The 21,497-nt window shown below is 43.0% G+C and overlaps 1 long non-coding RNA gene across 3 annotated transcripts; it reads left to right on the forward strand.

The window, feature by feature from the left end:
- Window positions 1-388: 388 nt before the first annotated feature.
- LOC122085012 lies at window positions 389-19,604 on the forward strand. 3 transcript variants are annotated; one of them, XR_006141990.1, is made up of 6 exons: window positions 16,861-18,091; window positions 18,172-18,334; window positions 18,427-18,762; window positions 18,842-19,070; window positions 19,141-19,230; window positions 19,312-19,604. It is a non-coding gene; the product is annotated as an uncharacterized LOC122085012 (long non-coding RNA). The 3 variants fall into 3 exon arrangements; XR_006141988.1 differs by lacking the exon at window positions 16,861-18,091 and adding an exon at window positions 389-765 and having other exon boundaries at window positions 19,141-19,604; XR_006141989.1 differs by having other exon boundaries at window positions 19,141-19,604.
- The last annotated feature ends 1,893 nt before the right edge of the window (window positions 19,605-21,497 follow it).

Consider the following 21,497-nt stretch of genomic DNA (forward strand, 5'->3'; position numbering starts at 1 on the left):
CTGGTTTTGGTTCATTTTCTCAAATTCTAAGTTGGGTCCAGTGATTCAGCCTGGGGCTTTCCTTACAGGCCCATTTCCAAGAGTCAAGTTGGCATTAGTGAGAGTATATTTCTGCCATAACAGAATGCCCCCCGCTCCTGTAGAGTAGGAGTAGAAGACTGTCGCTTGTAGACTTGGTGCAAGCAATCCACTGGTTGTTTGGGCCACCAGTGCTACCCGCCAAATATTTTGGGTGACCAACAAAAGTTGCCGAGTGTCGGTGCCCCGGTGGTAGTTCCTTTGTGTCAACGAGACTTCATTCGAGCAACGGTTGCCCTTCCGCTGAGCAGACAAACTAGTGCCTTGATGGAGGGAGAACCCCCTTCCTAGGCCATATGCTTAGGTGGCAGCAACCTTTTTTTGATTGAGAGGACTGATGTTGACAAGTAGATGAATGGGGAGGTACGATGTTATCAACCGTTCCGTCAGTTGAGAGATGGGAAGCCGAACCATCGCTCTTGCTTGGTTCGGATCCCACACCTTTTCTTTAGATCCATCATGTCGTGGGTAATGCCCCTCATTTCCTCATGGGATTATAAGCCCTCTTCGTCTATTCCATCTTCTTCTTCCTTTTATCATCTTTATCTTCTCCGAGAGTGTCTATGATGCTTCCTTTCCTCTACTAGTGCTTTAACACCCCTACTGCTGGTGATTTCTAATGCCTACTCTAGTCCGTGACAACTTCCGACGTCGTGTCATCGCTCTTTGGTCTCTCTTCTCCCACTAGTAAGAGCTCTAGCCTTTCCAGTGCATTTTTTTTCCTTTTTCTTCTCCTTGCTAATCTTTGTACCATTTTAATGGCTTCCTTTGGTGGTGATCGGGTGATGGATTGCGGCAATTACCGCTGTCAACATGAATTGCGGCAATTACCGCAGCCAACATGACTATATATTTTGAGCCCCTCATTCCCCCAATGGAGCCCTCCTTTGGGGGTGCATCTGCTTTTGTTCTAGCCCTGCCATCGTCTACCATGGAGGGGCCAAGTCTAACTGTCCCTAGGGACACCTAAGGAATCGATCTTAGCCTTTACCGGTCCTTCTATGGACCTGGGTTTTGAGGCAAACAATTTCCACAGTACTGTAACTCTCAAAGAGCTGGTCGGAATCAGGGAAAAGTACCACATCCCTATGAGGAACCGGGCCCTCGATGGGGAAAACCATCAGTCTCTATTGAACAGGAGTTTCCACCTAGATTAGGTCTAGGACCCATTGCTAATTGGAATTGAAATTGAAATGACTCCATTCGAACTATCTAACCAAGGGTTAGGGTTCGGGTCAGGTTGCGGTTCAAGGAAAGGGTTAGGCACCTCGGTCCACAGGTAAAAGTCAAACTTCTACCTTAGGTATACACATAAATTATTGAATGGGTCGTCTAAGTTTTGAACATGTACAAAAATCATAACCACACATGCATTGAAGATAAAACATGGCTAAAATTTAAAGATGTAGGTTCAAATCCACATACCTGCATCCAATTGTTCTACGTGATTAGTATACGAAATGTAAAGCAAACATATTGATAATGCAAAATAACGACGAAGCTAGCCCTAGCATTCATCTCATGAATCATGGCATATGTGAAGTTAAATATGGGGTAGGGGGTCATTGTATAAAAACATGACTAATTACATGTGCAACGTATTGAAAAATTGAATGAAAATAAGATGTAATATACAAATATATTGAAAAAGAAGTGAAAATAGAGAGAAATCCATCGGTTGAAAATTGAAATAAAAATAAAAAAATTTGATAAAATCAGGTTAGATAGAAGACACTGAGATGTACAATTTTTAAAGAGAAAAATTTTGCAAAGAACCTTGGTGAAACATCTTTAGCAGACCTGCAATCCGAGATTCCATTGAAGGCAAATCTCAGGTTTTGCTCTGCCAGTAGGGGAGAAAATCCGAAATAAATAGTAAATAAAATTGAAAAATTATGAAAATTATACAATAGCTAGATTTTGACATAATCTACAACATTTAAGGACGTTTTAAAAGAATCCTCACGGAAAATAATGTAAATGGTTGTGCTTCAGTGCATTCCTACTGGGGATAATTGTGAGTCATGCTCAATAGAAGTACGATAACTAGGCATGTAAAATTCGGAATAAAGATCTATAATAAGGGACAGGGAGAAAACTTAGCCCCCCTACAATTTCTGTGAAGGGTGCTTTATGGTTGAAAGTGTGTGTGCTCATGTGTAGTTAGTGTAAGCTCAAACTGATGCAAAATTCAGCAGCAGTTTCTTACGATTCCTACACGTGAATCTTGACGGCTTGAACTCTTATCAGGTACACGAGATATGTATATGCATGTTGGATCCCCAAAAAGTGGGAGGTGTCATACATTTAAAGTTGGGACGCTCCTTGGATACCAAAGAATGTATAAGATTGCTTCCATTTAGGGGTATGATCTCCTTCCATGTTTGGAGAGAGATTTGGTCTATTTATGGGAAGTGTATATTCCCAAAAGGTGTGAGCAATTACCAATTTTTTTTTCTTCAGCCTTAGATCTAGTCTAGGTAAGTCCCTTGGGTGTCAAAGTATGAGATTGGGTCGTAATTTCGTAGAAGATTGCATAATCCCTGCAAAGTCATAGGACCCAGAAGAATTTGTAATATAGCCGACATAGTTGGCATCTGGCCGACATCACCTTGGTGCATATAGTGTCTACCACAATGTATCCGACGTCAGCTCAACTCTGGCTCGAGTTGACTCAGGGGTTTTGGTCCAATTGGGTTTGTGACTCAATTTAGGACAGATCTATGGTTTATGGAGTAGTTTTGGTCAATTCTATGTATGTCAAAGCCATCGACTATTTTTTAAAACATTTTTGTTCAATTTTAACCATCTTATACTAGAATGGAAGCAAAAGTATACTGCCTAGGGTGAGGGTATAGTCTCAATCCTAAATACATGAACCATCCGTGTCTCAGGGGGTTCCCATCTCATCATTGCACAACCCTTCTTGGGGTGACAAAATGTGATGTCTACAGAATGCCCCTTTGACTAAGGTTGCGAAACAATTGAAAGTTAAAGAAGTGATTATCAGACGAGACACTTTGTCAGGTGAGCAAAACGTTTTAGTACCTTACTTAGGGGTACTGATGTAATCACGTGGTAAAATATCAAAAATGATATTGTATCAGTAAATTGTTAAAATCAAAACCAAGTGGGTTTAAGACATGTGAGGTTTGTTTTGAAAACCAAGACATCTTGGTGGTAAAAATCACTAGTGGCAATCATCTTGACTGAACCGTGACTCATTGAGGAGTGTATATTTGTTATCGCTTGTTGTTGCCCATTGGGGAGTACGAGAATATGTTTCCTACCACTTGGGGAAGTGAACTTCCAAATAGTCATGTCATGGGGCCCACAAGGGTGTGGGAAAATGTCTACCCATTTTCCATTTTTTTTCCTTTCTTCCTTTTTTTTTTGAAATGTACTGAACTTGTCCGATGTCGACCAAATGGCATGGGCCATCAGATTTGAGATGGCTCTTAAGATTCTATGCGTGATTAAGTGGGGCCAAGGGGGTTTTTGTCCTCATTTCTTGCTCTTGCTTAGGTCGTTTGGGCTCTAGGGAGTGAACCCTTGCTTGAGAATTTTCCAAGATCACTTGGATTTGAAGTTATATTAGGAAGATTTTCCTTCCTCTTTGATGTTTTTGTTCTTTCCAATCTTGAAGCACAATTCTCCATTGATTAGTGGATTTAAAGTGCCAAATCCATAAGGATTGAAGAGATTTGGGGTAAGTGTGAGTGTATAAGAGAGGCTGAGGGCTTGTGTTCAAACCATCTCTTCTCCTCCTCTTCTCTTCTCGGTGTAATAGAAACATAAGGTTGTGTGAGCCATGCTGCCTAAAGACAAGGGTAAAATGCCAATGGTTGATATTAGGTCAAGGAGGCTTAGAGCTCATGGAGACGACATCTCCATTCCTAAGGTGCAGCCTATTGCACGAGAGGCACCACTTGAGGTTCAAGCATCATCTCTGTCGGGTTTAGATGATACGGTGAAGTTGTTTGGCAACGACCGTTGAAGTGATGATAAGTATGAGTATGATAAGCGTGCTTGATGATACAAGGGGAAGCATCTGAGGAACACAACTTTCCAATCTACAATAGGGTGTGGTCCCCTAACACAGTAAGTGTGATACCCTACTTTTTAAACCTGGTCTAATTACACGGTTGACCCGGTTTAACCATGCAGGACCCGAACCAGAGAGGGTTAAGGCGGGTTCCTTATGGACCATGATGGCAAGGGTGACTTTGAACACAGGTTGGCCAGACAAGTCCGAGTCAGTGCCAGAGGATACGGGTGTACCCAAGCCATGCACATGCATGCACGTATCTAAGGCCATGTACGGGTAATGCTGGTATGTAGCCGTATCCTAAAATGCATACGTATAATATACCTTGTGTTGAGAGTCGAATTCCATCAAAATCCCACTTGTTGGCCAATTTTCGGTCCTCAGGTGGATGGTCTCAGGCGGGCGCATCCACCCACCTGAGTGACCCACCCATGTGTTTACTAGATGTTTTAAAAAAGTATAAATAGCATTTATTGTGTTTTTCATTTTCTCATTATTACACTAAAGAGTTGGTGAGAAGAGTAAAGAGGAGAGAGAAAAGGAGGAAGAAAAGAGAACGAAGAAGAAGAAAAGGGAAGGAAGAGGAAGAAGAAATGGATTTAAGCGGTGCCAAAGTTTGATCTTCCCATTTCGACATCGGAAGAGTGATTCCCAACACGAGATCTACGATCGGAGGTGAGCCAAACAGCTCGCCTGAGAAGGCAGGCCCTCGGCTAGGACCGGTGGGCCAGGATCGACGGGCCGAATAGCCCGCCTGAGAAGACCGGTGGGCCGTGACAGGTGGGTTGTCCGACCCACCGGAAAGGCCCCCAACGTGATTTTTGTGTCCGAATGGACCCAAAACGGACGGACAACCTTCTTTTATGATTCTAAACATGATTTAGTCATCAAATCTTGTTAGTTTTGACCCCAAAGTGGTGAAATGCTAACCCCATTCACTTATGATACGTTCACTAAAATTTACGTTTCTCGCGCCGGATCTCACCCGTACCGGGTGTGAGTCTTTGTACACAACAAGTAAGTGGGGAGAGGACGTTTGACTTTATTTTAAGGCTTGTTTGGCATCATTCAATTGTATCTAGACTAGCCATGTCATCATGCAAATTATGTGTAGCTTAGTCATCCTCATATGATTATGACGTGTGTTGTGTTTTACATTCTCAATGCTAAATGATTGATGTGCTTATGTGATGAATGATGGAATCACTATGCATGATGCATTATTAGACTAGATGCCGTAGTCGACTTGGAAACGAGTGCATTGGTGGCCCGTGGAATGGGACACGGTGGCACTATGCAATCGTACTATGTCATAGAGGAGCATGCGGTTTAGGATTATTATCTTCCCATGCTACGACCCTTCCCAACAGGGGTTGAGGTGTTGGGTTATCACTTGGGGGGAAGCAGTGGTCGCGGTTGTCGGGTCACTGTGGCGGTTAGACATACGCCCGGTTGGTCATTAGGACAGTCGACAACCTCAGTGGTATATTCAAGAGGGCCAACCATACTGCTTTTAAATTGCTGGGGTCAGCACCTTTACTTTCTATCATTTACTTTTATGTTGAGAGCCGATAGTCGGCATGCTTTACTTTTTCGACTACTCACGGTGGGTCTTCTCCGACAACCCTATGGGCATATCGCGGGATAGAGTTCGCGGCTCGTACCCGGGGCATATGCACACTGTGGTTGTAGTAGCACCAAACCAAAGACCTAGTAATGTTGTTTAGGTGGATGAGATTTAAAATGAATCGCATAGCATATAGTGTATATGGATGTGATTGTTGTGTGGTCCTTCTTTTCACTTACTGAGCTAGTGAGCTCATCCCACGTGTACACCTCTTTTAGATGATTTTGCAGGTCACCCGTCTAAAGATCAAGGGTCGGGCCCCACAGTTGAGTTTCCCGATGAGGATTGGTGGGTCCCCGAGGAGTATGAGCACGGTACAGATTGCACGTGCGAGGGCTATGCTGCGGGACCGCAGTATTGACGCCGTACAGACTTTTACTTTTTGATTCTTTTTTATGACCCCTTTTTGTGCACTTGATATATGAATTGTTATTCTTTTGTGTAAATATCATACCTGCGGGCCCACATGTATTTATCTATATACTACAATTCGGGTATCAAGTATATTGGGGGTATCTACATAAAAATTAAGTCTTCCGTTGAACTTTTGAACGTTTATCTTAGATGTGTGTATGTTGTGGTTAGGTACTGTATCAGATGATCCTAGCAGGTTTGGGTTAACCGGAGTTAACCCGGTCACCAGTCCGGTTCTATGTGAACGGGGTGTGACAACGGTGGCATCAGAGCTGTGATGCTCTATCCACTCACAGCATACCATTTAGACCCCATAGAATTTATAATAGGAAATGGGATTGGGTAAATGTAAAAACTTTAAAGAGTTAAAAGCCAAAAAAAAAAAAAATGGTTGCATTTAATTATTGTATTTCATGGCATGCATGAGAGAAAGTTTACTTGGAATAAATAAAATATTAGTTATTTGATTTCATAACCCATCGAGTATGAATTTAACGAAATTTTGGCAGCATAACGACGCTAAAACAAGATTTCCCAAAATTTTCGTACATAAGCACCTGATAGACAACATATATATATATATACAAATAAGCATAATCGATAAAGGCTAACTAACGTTGTTACAACTAAATTACAATAAGTTATTCAAGCATACAAAACTAACCACAAGTCACCAACAACATCATAACACCATACTAGCAAGTCCAATTACAGAGAAAAGTACAAAAATAATAATAATATAAACAACATAGAGACAAGTAAAAAGCTGATTTAGATAGGTGAGCTAAGTCCTCAGAGACCCTCGTCATCGTCTAGCTCTACTACTCCATCCCTCCTAGGCCTCGATCTAACATTGAGCTGACGATCGTAGTAATCAAACCTTGAGTTCACTAGTTGTACATCCCTCCGGAGTCGGGAAAAATCCGTTGAAATAGCGTTGGCCGTTCTGTCCAAATCCTCGCTCAATCTTAGGAAGGAATTCTCTAATGTAGCCTGCCTTTCTAAGATATTTTCCTCTCTAGTAGCACTCTCATCTAGTCTTCTCAGAAGCTGATCTTGCCCATCTTTCAAGGCCCTCATACTAGTTATTATACTCTCAAAGTCAAATGCACCACTCTCAGGTGGTGGGGCTCTATGCTGTGAGCCTGCAGCCCTCGCAAAGTCAGGATCAGCATCCCTCGAATCAAGAGGCTCCTCCTCGAGGATATCCTCATCCAGAAAGTCCTCCTCCTCGAATTGAGGAACATAATCCTCATCCTCCTCACTAATTTCCTCCTCCTCCGTAGGGACATCCTTCCTGTGGGCATTCCCCCTATCCCTGCCTCCTTGAGCTCCTGCTCTCTGAGGTACATCCATAAGAGCTTGGAGACCCATCCTTTGTAGGTTTCCCCTGTTAAATTTGTCCGCTGGAGTCTTTCCCTCCCCACCACTCAAGTCCACCCCAAAGAACTCAAAGATCCTGGTGAGGGTCCTACCATATGGGAAACCTCCATCCTCAGGGTGTCTGGTATGATGCTCCATAGTCTTAAGTATAACGTAGAGCAAGCATAAGTGCTCGGCACCTCCCTCTAAGGCCTTATAGATGTAGAAGGCTATGTAGGCCGCCATGAAGCCTACTTAGTTTTGATAACCTCCTCTAGGGAGTAAATTAAATTGAACCAAGCGAGCAAATACACGAACCTCCGGGTAAAATGTCGTCTCAGAATCCGGACGCACCTTGTTGCCACAAATGGTCTCGTAAATGTGGTCCTGCATCTCTAAACTTAAGGATGGGCCACGGGCTTACTCCTTGGGGGACTGTAGAATTGATGCTGGCCCAAGGGTATCCACAATCAAGCGAATGTTCACCCCCTTCACCATGCTAGTGATTGAGTACTCCCCATACTGGTAAGAGACCTCCAAATTACAGTAGAATCTTCAAACCAGGTGTTCATAGCATGGACGATCGATGTTAAGGATGGACTGCCAACCCAGTGCAGTAAATCTCTCTTGAAGTTGAATCTTGTTGAGATCACTAATTACCACGGTCTTCTCCATCATCACAGATCACTTTAGAAAGGTCTGCCAATTAGTTTCCACCCTCAAACTCTGGAAGAGTCCCTCATCATAGTCTAAAAGATCGATGGGGGCATATCTTTGTTGCCTTGTGCGAAGGGCTGGGGAACTAGTCCCTACACTTTTCCATTTAGAAGTAGTGGCCCTACGTTGATTGGAAGAGGATGCAGGTTCTTTGCCCTTGCGAGAAGACATCCTAGTAAGAAAAGAGAAGGAATAATGATAAGTAAGGATGTTGCATAACAAAGGAAGCAAATAGGTGGGTGAGCAAGCATATGTAAATGCACCTAAATACATAATGTGGATTATTATAAAAAGAAGAGTGGTTAAACCATGGATAAATGAAGAGGAGGAAGCCCCCAAAACATGACATCCACTAGCATGTTGCAAAATAGAAAAGTAACAAAGGCGTATAAAGCATGGCAAGTGAGAAGTGATGGAAGGCCTCATGAGAATTTCCTCAAGTGGGGTAATTAGGCGTATAAAGCATGGCAAGTGAGAAGTGATGGAAGGCCTCATGAGAATTTCCTCAAGTGGGGTAATTAGTGCCAAATGATGGAAAACCCCAAATTTCAATGTGCAAGTTCAATCTAAGAAAATGAAAAATCCCATAATAGTGTAGAACTTGAAACTTACATGTCTATGAATGAAATGCCTATCATTATACAATCAAGATTATGCAAAGAAATTTTCTATTATGACATTGAGGGGCAAGGAATGAAAGAGATTTAAGTTGTTGACAAGTATGGAATGATGTGAAGAGAATCATAGAAACCCAGAAATTTTTCAAGAAACCCAACACAAAAGAGATGGATTTTCATGGAAAAGAGATGGATTTTCATGAGAAAGAGATGGGATTGCAAGCATATACAAGTTTTCATGATCTCTCCAACATTATAAGTGCAAATCAAGGATAAGAAATTTCATTTGAGTTGTTAGTTGGGGAGAAAAGGGTAGAGATAGAAGAAAACCCCAAATTGGAGAAATTAGGGCATGGTTTGGGATTTGCTCTCATAGATTGGGTAGTAAAGCCCAAAACTATGAATGAGTCACAAAGGAAGCATCATATTCTCATGGAATGATTGTTCTATGGAAAGAAACATGAAAAAGATCAAGATTTGGGGAGTATAAATGGATTCAACCTCCAAAGTACATGTTCCAAGAAGAGAAATGGAGAAGAGACTTACTTAAGAGTGAAAGGAGCTTGGATCTTCCAAAATCCGCGGAATCATTGAGTGAAAATGCGAGTGGATGCGCTAAGGTACCTCCAAGTTGTGGCTGGTTGCAAGACATCATATACTACAATACCCCGTGTGTTGGCATATGATTATGTGCCTATGTAAATTCTAAGGTACTTAACCAATGTTTTGTGTATGGTATGTTCCAGGTGCAAGGACACGATGGTATGTACTAGATCCGGTAGCAATACACGAGGTACCTCACGTGGTCCTCGTCCGGTCGGTCGACCACCAAATCCTAGAAGGTCCCGCTCTGTGGGGCAAACCCCACTCCCACAACTTCCAGAAACCTTTGATCAGGGTGTGGCATAAGGGGACCCACCTGTGGCTACACTTCCGGATCCTCCACCTGTCATCACTCCAAGTGATGTGGCAACCATAGTCCATCAGTCACAACAAGCCTTCCAGCAACAAATGCTCCAGCAGCAGCAGGCATTTATGGCTGCTATATAGCAATAGTTAGACCTTCCTTAACCCGGTCAACATCCCTGGATAATTACTCCACAAGACCCACCTGTAGGGTCTGGTATGGGGCCACAAGCTGGAGGTACACCTCCAATTCAGCCACTCAACACTCCTCCGTATATGGTGCCCCCTCTGTACCCTTACTATACGGCATATGCACCCAATTACCCGTCGACAAATAATACGTCAAGGGTAGTGGAATCTTTCAAGAGGAATTTGCCACCTGTATTCTCTAAGGTGAGGAGTGATCCTTTAGAGCTGGACCAGTGGATCCAAGAGTTGGAAAGAAATTTGAGGTAATTGAGTGCACTGAGGCACCAAAGCTTAAGAATGAAGCCAGCTCTTGGTGGCAAGCCTCTAAGCCTATATTGTTGGCCGCACATCCGGAACCAACATGGGAGCAGTTTAAGGAGTTGTTTTGGCCAACCATTACCCTCGTAGCTTCAGAGACCGTAAAGAGACGGAATTCATGGCCTTAACTTAAGGGAATAAGACTATTCTTGAGTATTAGCAGCAGTTTGAAAGCTTGTTTCATTTTGCCCCTAGGCATATGAGGTCAGCTGAAGAAAAGGCTGCAAGATTTCTGAAGGGATTAAAGGCATCTATTGGGTCAGTGCACGAGGTCTTAGATTTGATAGATTATGGTCAGATTGTGCAAAAGGCTAAAACCATGGAAGATAAGCAGAAGGGAGAACAATCCCTCACACCTGGATTGTGGAAGAGGACTAATCCATTACCGGACATGGGTAACTCATCCAAGGTATACCGTGGGTCGTATAATTCTGGGCCTACATATAGATAGCCCTATAGGCCATCTGGCTACCTTCCTCGACTAGCTGGTGGTTCGGGCTCTACTTCTTTTCTCCCAGACACTAGTACGGTGCCTACAGTCACAAGGCCACCCCGACCTCCATCTACAGCAGGTCAGGTGCAAAGGGGCCCCGCCCCAGTTTCGGCGTCACAGATCCATTGCTTTAATTATCACTCCTATGGGTATTGTGCTAAAGACTGTCGAGTCAGACCAGCCTTACCCTTCAGTCAGCCCTCTGCGTACAGACCTCCCTTAACTAGGAGGAATCAACCGCAAGGAAGAATGTATGCCTTATCAGCTTAGGAAGCTGAGGCCAGCATAGAAGTGGTAGCAGGTACATTCTAATTTAATATTTTCCTTATGCTAAATGTTGATGACTTGCTGTACTTATATGCATTGTTGCACTAGGTGTTCTACCTATATCAGGTATACCAACCTATGTCTTGTTTGATTCAGGAGCTACACACTCATTCATATCTAAGAGATTTGCTGAGAAACTTGGTATGTCACCCAGGACACTAGATTATGAGATGATTGTTAGTATGCCTACCGGCAAAGTTACACAGTTGAAGGAGGTGTATGGGCCGTGCCCAGTGGAAATCAGTGGGAAAAAATTGGATGCACAACTCATTAAATTCAACATGCAGAATTTTGACGTTATACTGGGCATGGATTGGTTGTTGGCCCATCGAGCCAATGTGGTGTGTGCCGAAAAATTAATTAGGGTGACAGATGATGAAGGAAAAGAATTGGTATACCAAGCAGATAAAATGAAATGGGCTAGAAGGGTCCTCGTCTTTGCTCTTCAAGTAGTAAAGTTGTTGGAAAGTGGATGTCAGGGTTACTTAACATCGATACTTGATGTTGATGCAAAGGTTATACCTCTAGAAGAGGTAAAGCTGGTTAAAGAATTTTCTGACGTCTTTCTAGATGATCTGATGCATCTACCACCTGATAGAGAGTTAGAATTTGCCATAGACTTGATTCCTGGAGCAACTCCAGTGTCTAAAGCCCCATACAGGATGGCACCAGCCGAATTGAAGGAGTTACAGATGTAGTTGCAAGAATTGTTGGAGAAGGGGTTTATTCACCCAAGTGTTTCACCTTGGGGTGCCCCAGTATTGTTTGTTAAGAAGAAGGATGGCAGCTTGCGTATGTGCATCAATTACGGGGAATTGAATAAGCTAACCATTAAGAACCGGTATTCATTGCCATGCATTGATGATTTGGTTGACCAACTACAAGGTGCAAAGGTATTTTCAAAGATAGACCTTAGATCAGGCTATTATCAGCTCAAGATAAAGAGCAGTGACATACCCAAGATAGCATTAAGGACTCGATATGGTCACTATGAGTTCCTAGTGTTACCTTTTGGGTTAACCAATGCACCGGCAACATTCATGGATTTAATGAATCGAGTATTTCACGATGTCCTTGATAAATGGGTAATTATTTTTATCGATGACATCTTGATCTACTCTAAGACGGAAGAGGAGCACACTCAACACCTGAGGATGGTGTTACAGAGGCTGAGAGAACAACAATTGTTTACCAAATACAGTAAATGTGAATTTTGACTTGAGCAAGTTAGATTCCTGGGACACGTAGTGTCTGAGGCCGGAATCGAGGTGGATCTTGATAAGGTGAAAGCAGTAATATAGTGGGAAAGCCCTAAGAATGTTATTGAAATTAGAAGTTTCTTGGGTTTGGATGGATACAACCGGCGCTTCATTGAGAATTTTGCTCGGATCTCAGCACCAATGACTAAGATAACCAAAAATGGTGTGAAATTTGAATGGATAGAGGAATGTGAGAAGAGTTTTCAGGAATTGAAGAAAATGTTATTGTCAGCCCCTGTGTTGACCATCCCTGAAGGCACAGGTGGAATGACAGTCTACACTGACACTTCTAAGGTTAGGTTGGGTTGTGTTCTCATGTAACACGGTAAGGTGATAGCGTATGCATCCCGAGAACTAAAGGAATATGAGAAGAACTACCCCACTCATGACTTGGAACTAGCCGCAGTAATTTTTGCCCTAAAGATTTGGTGACATTATTTGTATGGAGAGAAGTGCGAGATATACAGTGATCACAAAAGCCTTAAGTACTATTTCACCCAAAAAGATTTGAACGTGAGGTAGAGGAGATGGCTTGAGCTCATGAAGGATTATGACTGCGACATTCAGTATCATCCTGGTAAGGCTAATGTAGTGGCAGATACGTTGAGTCGGAAGGCACAGACTGTGTCACTCTCATACTTAGCAGTCAGCCCACCACTCGTACAAGAGGCGATGCTAATGGATGAAACCCTCTTATACAAAGGAGCAACCTTAGAGCTTGAACATCAACTAGAAAACCTTAAATGGTTGACTGTATCCCTGGCAGCTCTATAGGTGCATCCGTCTGTTAGGCAAGAGGTGATAATGAAACAACCTTTGGATCCTGAATTGCAGCGGATCAGAGTTAAGATTCAAGATCAAACAATGAACGACCTTGATTTCGTTTTAGCCAGCGATGGGGCATTATTGTTTCGAGGTAGGTTGTGTGTGCCCGATGATTTGGAGATACAAGACAAGATAGTGCGGGAAGCACATAGCTCCGAGTACTCACTCCACCCAGGAAGTACAAAGATGTATAAGGACCTTAAACAAAACTATTGGTGGCCTAGCATGAGAATCACAATAGCCCTATATGTGGCGACTTGTCTTATATGCCAAATAGTAAAAGCTGAGAGGCATCGACCTTATGGTACTCTTCAGCCACTCCCAGTACCAGACTGAAAGTGGGATAGGATTACGATGGACTTTGTCACCGGACTACCATGCACACCTAAGGGGATGGACGCGATATGGGTGATAGTTGATCGGCTTAGTAAGACTGCTCATTTCATTCCCATCAAGACCAAGTTCTCTATGGCCAAGTTAGCACAACTTTATATGGATAACATAGTGCACTTGCATGGAGTGCCAGTGAGTATTGTGTCAGATAGGGACCTAAGGTTCACTTCCATATTTTGGAAAAGATTCCAGCATGCTTTGGGATCACAAGTGAATCTGAGTACTGCTTTTCACCCATAGACTGATGGTCAGTCAGAGCGAACCATATAGATATTAGAAGATATGCTCAGGGCATGTGCAATGGAAATGTGTGGTAGTTGGAAAGAATATATACCCCTTATGGAGTTTACCTATAACAACAGTTACCAAGCTACAATTGGGATGGCTCCATATGAGGCATTATATGGTAGGAAGTGTAGAACTCCTCTGTATTGGAATGAGGTAGGCGAACGTCGAATGTTAGGACCTGAAATGATACAGATGACTTGTGACAAGGTCGATGTTATTCGAGAAAGGATTAAGGCAGCTCAGTCACGTCAAAAGAGCTATGCAGACAACTGCAGGAAAGACATTGAGTTTCAGGCAGGAGAAAAGGTGCTTCTCAAGATTTCTCCTACTAAAGGGTTGCAAAGATTCCATCGAAAGGGTAAGTTGAGCCCGAGATACATTGGCCCATTTGAGATTTTAACTCGGGTTGGCTCAGTAGCCTACATACTTGCTCTTCCACCTTCACTCGGGAATGTTCATAATGTATTCCATGTATCCATACTGAAGCGATACGTTCACGATCCATTGCATGTATTACCCATGGAACCAGAATATCTAGAAGCTGATATGACCTATACAGAGTAGCCAGCTGAAATCTTAGACCGAAAAGTGAAAAACCTTCGCAACCGCTCTATTTCCTTTGTAAAGGTACGATGGGCTAATCATTCATTTAAAGAAACATCTTGGGAGAAAGAGGATGAAATCCAAGTCAAGTACCCTCATCTTTTCGAACAACTAGGTACGCCAATTTCAAGGACGAAATCTTCAAAAAGGGGGGTGTAAATGTGATACCCTACTTTTTAAACCTGGTCTAATTACACGATTGACCCGGTTTAACCATGCAGGACCCGAACCAGAGAAGGTTAAGGCGGGTTCCTTATGGACCATGATGGCAAGAGTGACTTTGAACACAGGTTGGTCAGACAAGTCCAAGTCAGTGCCAGAGGAGACAGGTGTAACCAAGCCATGCACATGCACGTATCATAAGGCCATATACGGGTAATGCTGGTATGTAGCCGTATCCTAAAGTGCATATGTATAATATACCTTGTGCCAAGAGTGAGATACATGCCGAGAGTCGAATTCCATCAAAATCCCACTTGTTGGCCAATTTTCGGCCCTCAGGTGGGTGATCTCAGGCGGGTGCATCCGCCCACCTGAGTGACCCACCCATGTGGTTACTAGATGTTTTAAAAAAGTATAAATAGCATTTATTGTGTTTTTTATTTTCTCATTATTACACTAAAGAGTTGGTGAGAAGAGTAAAGAGGAGAAAGAAAAGGAGGAAGAAAAGAGAACGAAGAAGAAGAAAGGGGAAGGAAGAGGAATAAGAAATGGATTTAAGCGGCGCCAAGGTTTGATCTTCCCATTCCGACGCCGGAAGAGTGATTCCCAATATGAGATCTACGATTGGAGGCGAACCGAACAGCCCGCCTGAGAAGGCAGGCCCTCGGCTAGGACCGGTGGGCTGGGACAGACGGGTCGAATAGCCCACCTGAGAAGACCGGTAGGCTAGGATCGGGGGGCCGAACAGCCCACCTGAGAAGACCGATGGGCTGGCCCGCCCACCTGAGAAGACAGGTGGGCCATGACAGGTGGGTTGTCCGACCCACCCAAGAGGCCCCCCAACGTGATTTTTGTGTCCGAATGGACCCAAAACAGACGGGTAACCTTCTTTTATGATTCTAAACATGATTTAATCATCAAATTTTGTTAGTTTTGACTCCAAAGTGGTGAAATGCTAACTCCATTCACTTATGATAGGTTCACTAAAATTTACGTTTCTCGCGCTGGATCTCACCCGTATCGGGCGTGAGTCTTTATACACAACAAGTAAGTGGGGAGAGGACGTTTGACTTTATTTTAAGGCTTGTTTGGCATCATTCAATTGTATCTAGACTAGCCATGTCATCATGCAAATTATGTGTAGCTTAGTCATCCTCATATGATTATGACGTGTGTTGTGTTTTACATTCTCAATGCTAAATGATTGATGTGCTTATGTGATGAATGATGGGATCACTGTGCATGATACATTATTAGACTAGATGCCGTAGTCGACTTGGAAACAAATGCATTGGTGGCCCGTGGAATGGGACACGGTGGCACTATGCAATCGTACTATGTCATATAGGAGCATGCGGTATAAGATTATCATCTTCCCATGCTACGACCCTTCCCAACAGGGGTTGAGGTGTTGGGTTATCACTTGGGGGGAAGCAGTGGTCGCGGTTGTCGGGTCACTGTGGCGGTTAGACATATGCCCGGTTGGTCATTAGGACAGTCGGCAACCTCAGTGGTATATTTAAGAGGACCAATCGTACTGCTTTTAAATTGCTGGGGTTAGCACCTTTACTTTCTGTCATTTACTTTTATGTTGAGAGCTGATAGTCGGCATGCTTTACTTTTTTGAGTACTCACAGTGGGCCTTCTCCGACAACCCTATGGGCGTATCGCGGGATAGAGTTCGTGGCTCGTACTCGGGGCATATGCACACTGTGGTTGTAGTAGCACCAAACCAAAGACTTAGTAATGTTGTTTAGGTGGATGAGATTTAAAATGAATCGCATAGCATATAGTGTATATGGATGTGATTGTTGTGTGGTCCTTCTTTTCACTTACTGAGCTAGTGAGCTCATCCCACGTGTACACCTCTTTTAGATGATTTTGCAGGTCACCTGCCTGAAGATCAAGGGTCGGGCCCCACAGTTGAGTTTTTCGATGAGGATTGGTGGGTCCCCGAGGAGTATGAGCACGGTACGGATTACACGTGCGAGGGCTGTGCTGCGGGACCGCAATATTAACGCCGTACAGACTTTTACTTTACTTTTTGATTATTTTTTATGACACCTTTTTGTGCACTTTATACGTGAATTGTTATTCTTTTGTGTAAATATCATGCCTGTGGGCCCACATGTATTTATCTATATACTACAATTCGGGTATCAAGTATATTGGGGGTATCTACAGGTAAATTAAGTCTTCTGCTGAACTTTTGAACGTTTATCTTAGATGTGTGTATGCTGTGGTTGGATACTGTATCAGATGATCCTGGCAGGTTTGGGTTAACCGGAGTTAACCCGATCACGGGTCCGGTTCTGTGTGAATGGGGTGTGACAGTAAGTTCTTTACCTCTTGAATTTATACGTTATGTGTAAAATGCCATGTTTAGGACTTGTTATCCATACTTAGTAGAATACCACATAGGATTTTCCATGTATAAGAAAAGTTTTTTGTCACCATGCTATATAGATCATTGCGTTGAATTGTTCTATTGGATTGCACTGGCTGTCTGTGTTTGTTTGAATATGGTTTTCTTCTTTCTTTCTTGAAATGCTTGATGTCACTAGATGTTATGGGTCAATTTATAGCTTAGGGTTATTCACTGTCCTCTATGTCTCTTTTGTTTAGCTCTATCCTTGTACAACTTTGAACTGCCTCGATTTGCATGTCTCTTGAATTAAACCATATTGCATTGCTTTGTAATGCCTTGTATTGGCTCATATTGGCTTGCCTTGTCTTGAACTGCTTTGTTATTGAAATGTGCTTTGTAATGCCTTGTATTGAGTTGTGTTTCTTAACTATGATTTTATAGAAGGTTGATCACGTGAAGAAGTATGGGTCCATGGACTACATGCTTTAGTGGTACAATAAGTTGGGTCCGACCATTCAGAGGCACATCGAAGACATAGGCTTCGAGGATTTTTCGCAGTTGCAGGCTCGCAACTACGACCTTGATTTGTATAAGATTAATGATGGAGAGGTGGTGGTCAACGACCCACACTTTCCATTTCATTTGTGGGGAGATGACCACCAACCCATCAGACTTTGGCCTGTGTATGGGCCTGAGATTTGGAGAGACAATGATCATCGTGTGTTCGAGAGGATGGGATCCTTCAGAGAACATAACCCAGGTGGTGTCACTGATAGGAGAGTGGCCCCACACTACCCCCCATTGGTGAGTTGGTTCAGGAACACTGGGAGAAGCCTGAGAACAAGGTGACTGACTCTTCTTCTGCCTCCACACGAGATTAGTTAGCGCGTAATTTCATTATGCATATGCTGGAGAACTCTTTCTTTGACTACAGTAGCAACAACATCAACCTAGATCTGCTAGGCTACTTAGAGAAGATTGAGGCAGTGAAGAAGTACAACTGGGGAGTGGGCGGATATGCCTACCTCCTCAAGAGCATGGATGCCCTAACTATAGGCAAGAGGCATTGAATCACTGGGGCTTGGTATGTCTCTAAGGTAAGTTATGGATTATATTATTCATTGCATTTGATATGTCTTTGTGTCTTGAACTGATTTATCTGTATTTTACCATGCAGTGTTGGAGATTTGTCTATTTGCATTTCCATGAGGCCAAGCTCAGGGATGATAGCCAGGACTTCTTCCCTCGCCCCAGGAGATGGTTGGAGATGAACTGTGAGCATCGCAAGCCTGTGCGCTCGATTTTTTAGGGAACTATTGAACTGGCTCCCTAGATCCGATGTAAGCTATTTCTCCTTATGATTTTGCTTGCCTATGTAAGACTTGTACTTGCACTTGTATTGATTTTATATGCTTTTCTTGACTTGTACAAGTGAGTTGTTACCATGGGCTTCACTATTGGCGGGCCGCTATCTGGGAACGCCCCTCATCTCAATACTATGAGGGTGTTGTTCCACGGGCCATTAGGTTATGCATGGTACATAGACGAGCATGTGGCTCACCAATGGGAAGTGAGCGGTCAGTCCTTGGTGTCACATCTTCCTCCATGCCACATGTTACATCTGAAGATGCTGACTCTGGATCGCATTACTAATGGGCATATAGGCTACGCCACCCCCAACTTCTTCATGTTGGACTCCTAGAGCCAATACCAGGAGTTCATGATCTCAGAAGGCATATGCCTCCACATCACCCCAGAGTGTTGGAAAGTAAGTAGTTTATCTCTTATTCTTGAATTGCTTTTCTTTTGGTGTTTGTGTATTGTAATTGACTCGCTTGAGTTGTTAGGACAACCACGAGAGGATTCCTCCCGTGTTTGTTGTTGCTGGGTCGTCTTAGGCCACCTCCACCACGCTGTATACAAGGCCTACGAATGGAGCTTAGAGCACTCCTAGGGGTGATGTGCCGCAACTTGGGAAAGTCCTTCCAAGGTTCCGTGGTTGGGTTTTCTTGGATAGGGGTGTCCGTGAGATATCCCTCTTCCCAGGTTATCGTTGACTGCGGCCCGTATGCTTATGTGAGTATAGTTTTGGTTTTCTTCGTTAATCTTTCTTGTATTGTTCTGACATCTCTGTTTTGCTTCGTAGATCCCAGGTGCCAAGTATGATGATCTTAGATCGATCATTTATGGGTATGAACAACTATTGGGGAAGGAGATCGTAGCTTGCTGTGCCACCGTAAGTCCATTTTTCTTATAAATGTACCTGCAAGGTTACTGTTCTGTTGTACTAACACAAGGACTGAATGCATGCAAAAAGCTAAGTTGGATGCTACGAGGTTGGACAACAAGCCTATCAGCAGCCACTAGAGGAGAGGATGAGGGTGATGAGGCCTCTCACTTGGAGAACGAGAAGGAGGATGCCCAGAGGGAGCGGAGGTCCAAGGCTTCAAGACTTCAAGTAGTCTTAGCTTATTTTTTATTTTTTTGTTGATGATGCACACGACTGCTTAGTCGCTTTTCTTGTTCAAACTATATGAAAGTACGACCATTTGGTCGCTTTGTAACCAAGATGTTTTTAATTCCCCAAATAATGGAATTTGAAACTTGCAATTGCTTGTGTTACTTCTTTTTGTCTTTTTGCTTGCATTGTTCCATAGAGGGCAGGAATTTCAATTCCCTAAGTAAATGATCGCATAAGATCCCTCGCATGCTTAGAGTAGGTCTAAATACATGTGCGAGTGTGGCCAATGGCCAAGGTTGGGGTATGTAAACTCCCCAAATCCCCGAACCTAAGTTCAACAAATTTGCATGTGTGCATGCTCAATCCAACGTCGATTAAGCCAATACGTTGCCATTTGCAGTTTGAATATCGTCAGGTATGGAGCAGATTGCATCGAGCCTGGGCCAAATAGTGTCAGATTTGGCCTATAAGCTGTAAGTTCTACAGTCTAATAGTGGCATGTGGGCCGACATCGGTTGATCATTCGTTGACGTCGGTTGTTAATCAATTTGTGTCAATCCGAGGTCAAATGTTGTCATATTTGGCTCACTTCCTGTAGAATGATGTAATTCGACGATGGGTGATGTGTTGATATCAGTTATGTAATGGCCAATGTCTATTGTATGGCAACTATGTCGGATTTGTTGTATCGGGAGTCTGATTTGCCCAATTTGCTTCCTTTTTTAAAATTTGCTAATTTCAAAATCTTCCATTCCAAAGTGATGGACGAGTTTGTGGGAATTTTCTACAATAAATTAGACCTATAAAGCTTTGTTCTCTCCACTTTTGAGGTCATTGAGCTCTTGTAACTTGCCTAGGGTTTGCTTCCCTTCTTTTGTGATTCTTATTTACTCTTTTTTCCATTCAAGCGTTCTAACTTGAACATTTTCTTGTGTAGAAATTACTAAGCCTCTTTACTTGGTGTTTCTATAGCTATTAGCAATGGATAGAGCCTTGAACAAGTGGATGGTTGACATGGTGAAAGACGACCATGAATTCCTTGGTTGGTATCATCTTCAAACATCTTTGAGATGCAAAAGATCACGTTGAGTTGGAATCTTCTCTTTGGGGCAACTAGAGTGTGGGATCGTGATCTCCAAGTGCTCCATCTCAACGATTATGAGATTTTCCCTAGTATGACGAATTCAACAATTGCTTCTTGTCTCCTTGCTCGGCTGCAATGATTGTTCCTTCTGTGAAACATGACTATACTGAGGACATTATGAATTTCTTTATATTGCTTGCTTGGGAACTCAAAGAATTCATGCTAGAATGTTACATTATTGTGTATGCATTTATTGAGTGCTTCTCTTATTGTTCCTCTAGTATGAAACCTTACATTGTTTGTCATGGTAATGCCTTTCTTTATTGTGTTATTTCATGTTGCCTCCTTAGGACAGGTCGTCATGGTGCTTCTCCCATCATTATTGATCTTGTGAGACAATTGAAGAAGAGATGTGACATCATACCAATTTTCTTAGCTGAGACCATACTTGGTCTGAATTGGATGATTATGGAGAGTGCCGTCATGGAGAATCTTTCGTGGGAAGCCCCGTATCTACTTTAAGTATTCCACTTTTATTCCCGTCATTGTTATACTTGTGCTTATATGTTGAATGTGTTGAGCTGGTGTTGTGCATCCTTGCCTCCAGATTTGGCTCATTGAATGCCTAGCCTTGGTGGACCCTCTTGTCAATGCATGTTTTAGTGCAACTCTGCATGCGTCTCATGCCAATATTGAAGATGACTACATGTTCAATGCATGGGTTGCATGGTTCCGGAACGTGTGTTGTTGGGAAATCTATTGGCAAGTCTGTTGGTGGATGTAAGACAAGCTGGTGATGAGTTCAATTGGTTACGACTATGTGAGCATGTTGAGGCTGACCCACACCTAATTCTACTTGCTTAGTAGAATCATACGTTAGTACCATATCATGTAATCCATTCCTAAGGATCTGGTGGAGCTTCACCTTCCTGATTTTCTGACATGTGCGTTGGCTTCT

This window comes from Macadamia integrifolia, chromosome 7, assembly GCF_013358625.1.
Source record: "Macadamia integrifolia cultivar HAES 741 chromosome 7, SCU_Mint_v3, whole genome shotgun sequence".
Lineage (NCBI taxonomy): Eukaryota > Viridiplantae > Streptophyta > Magnoliopsida > Proteales > Proteaceae > Macadamia > Macadamia integrifolia.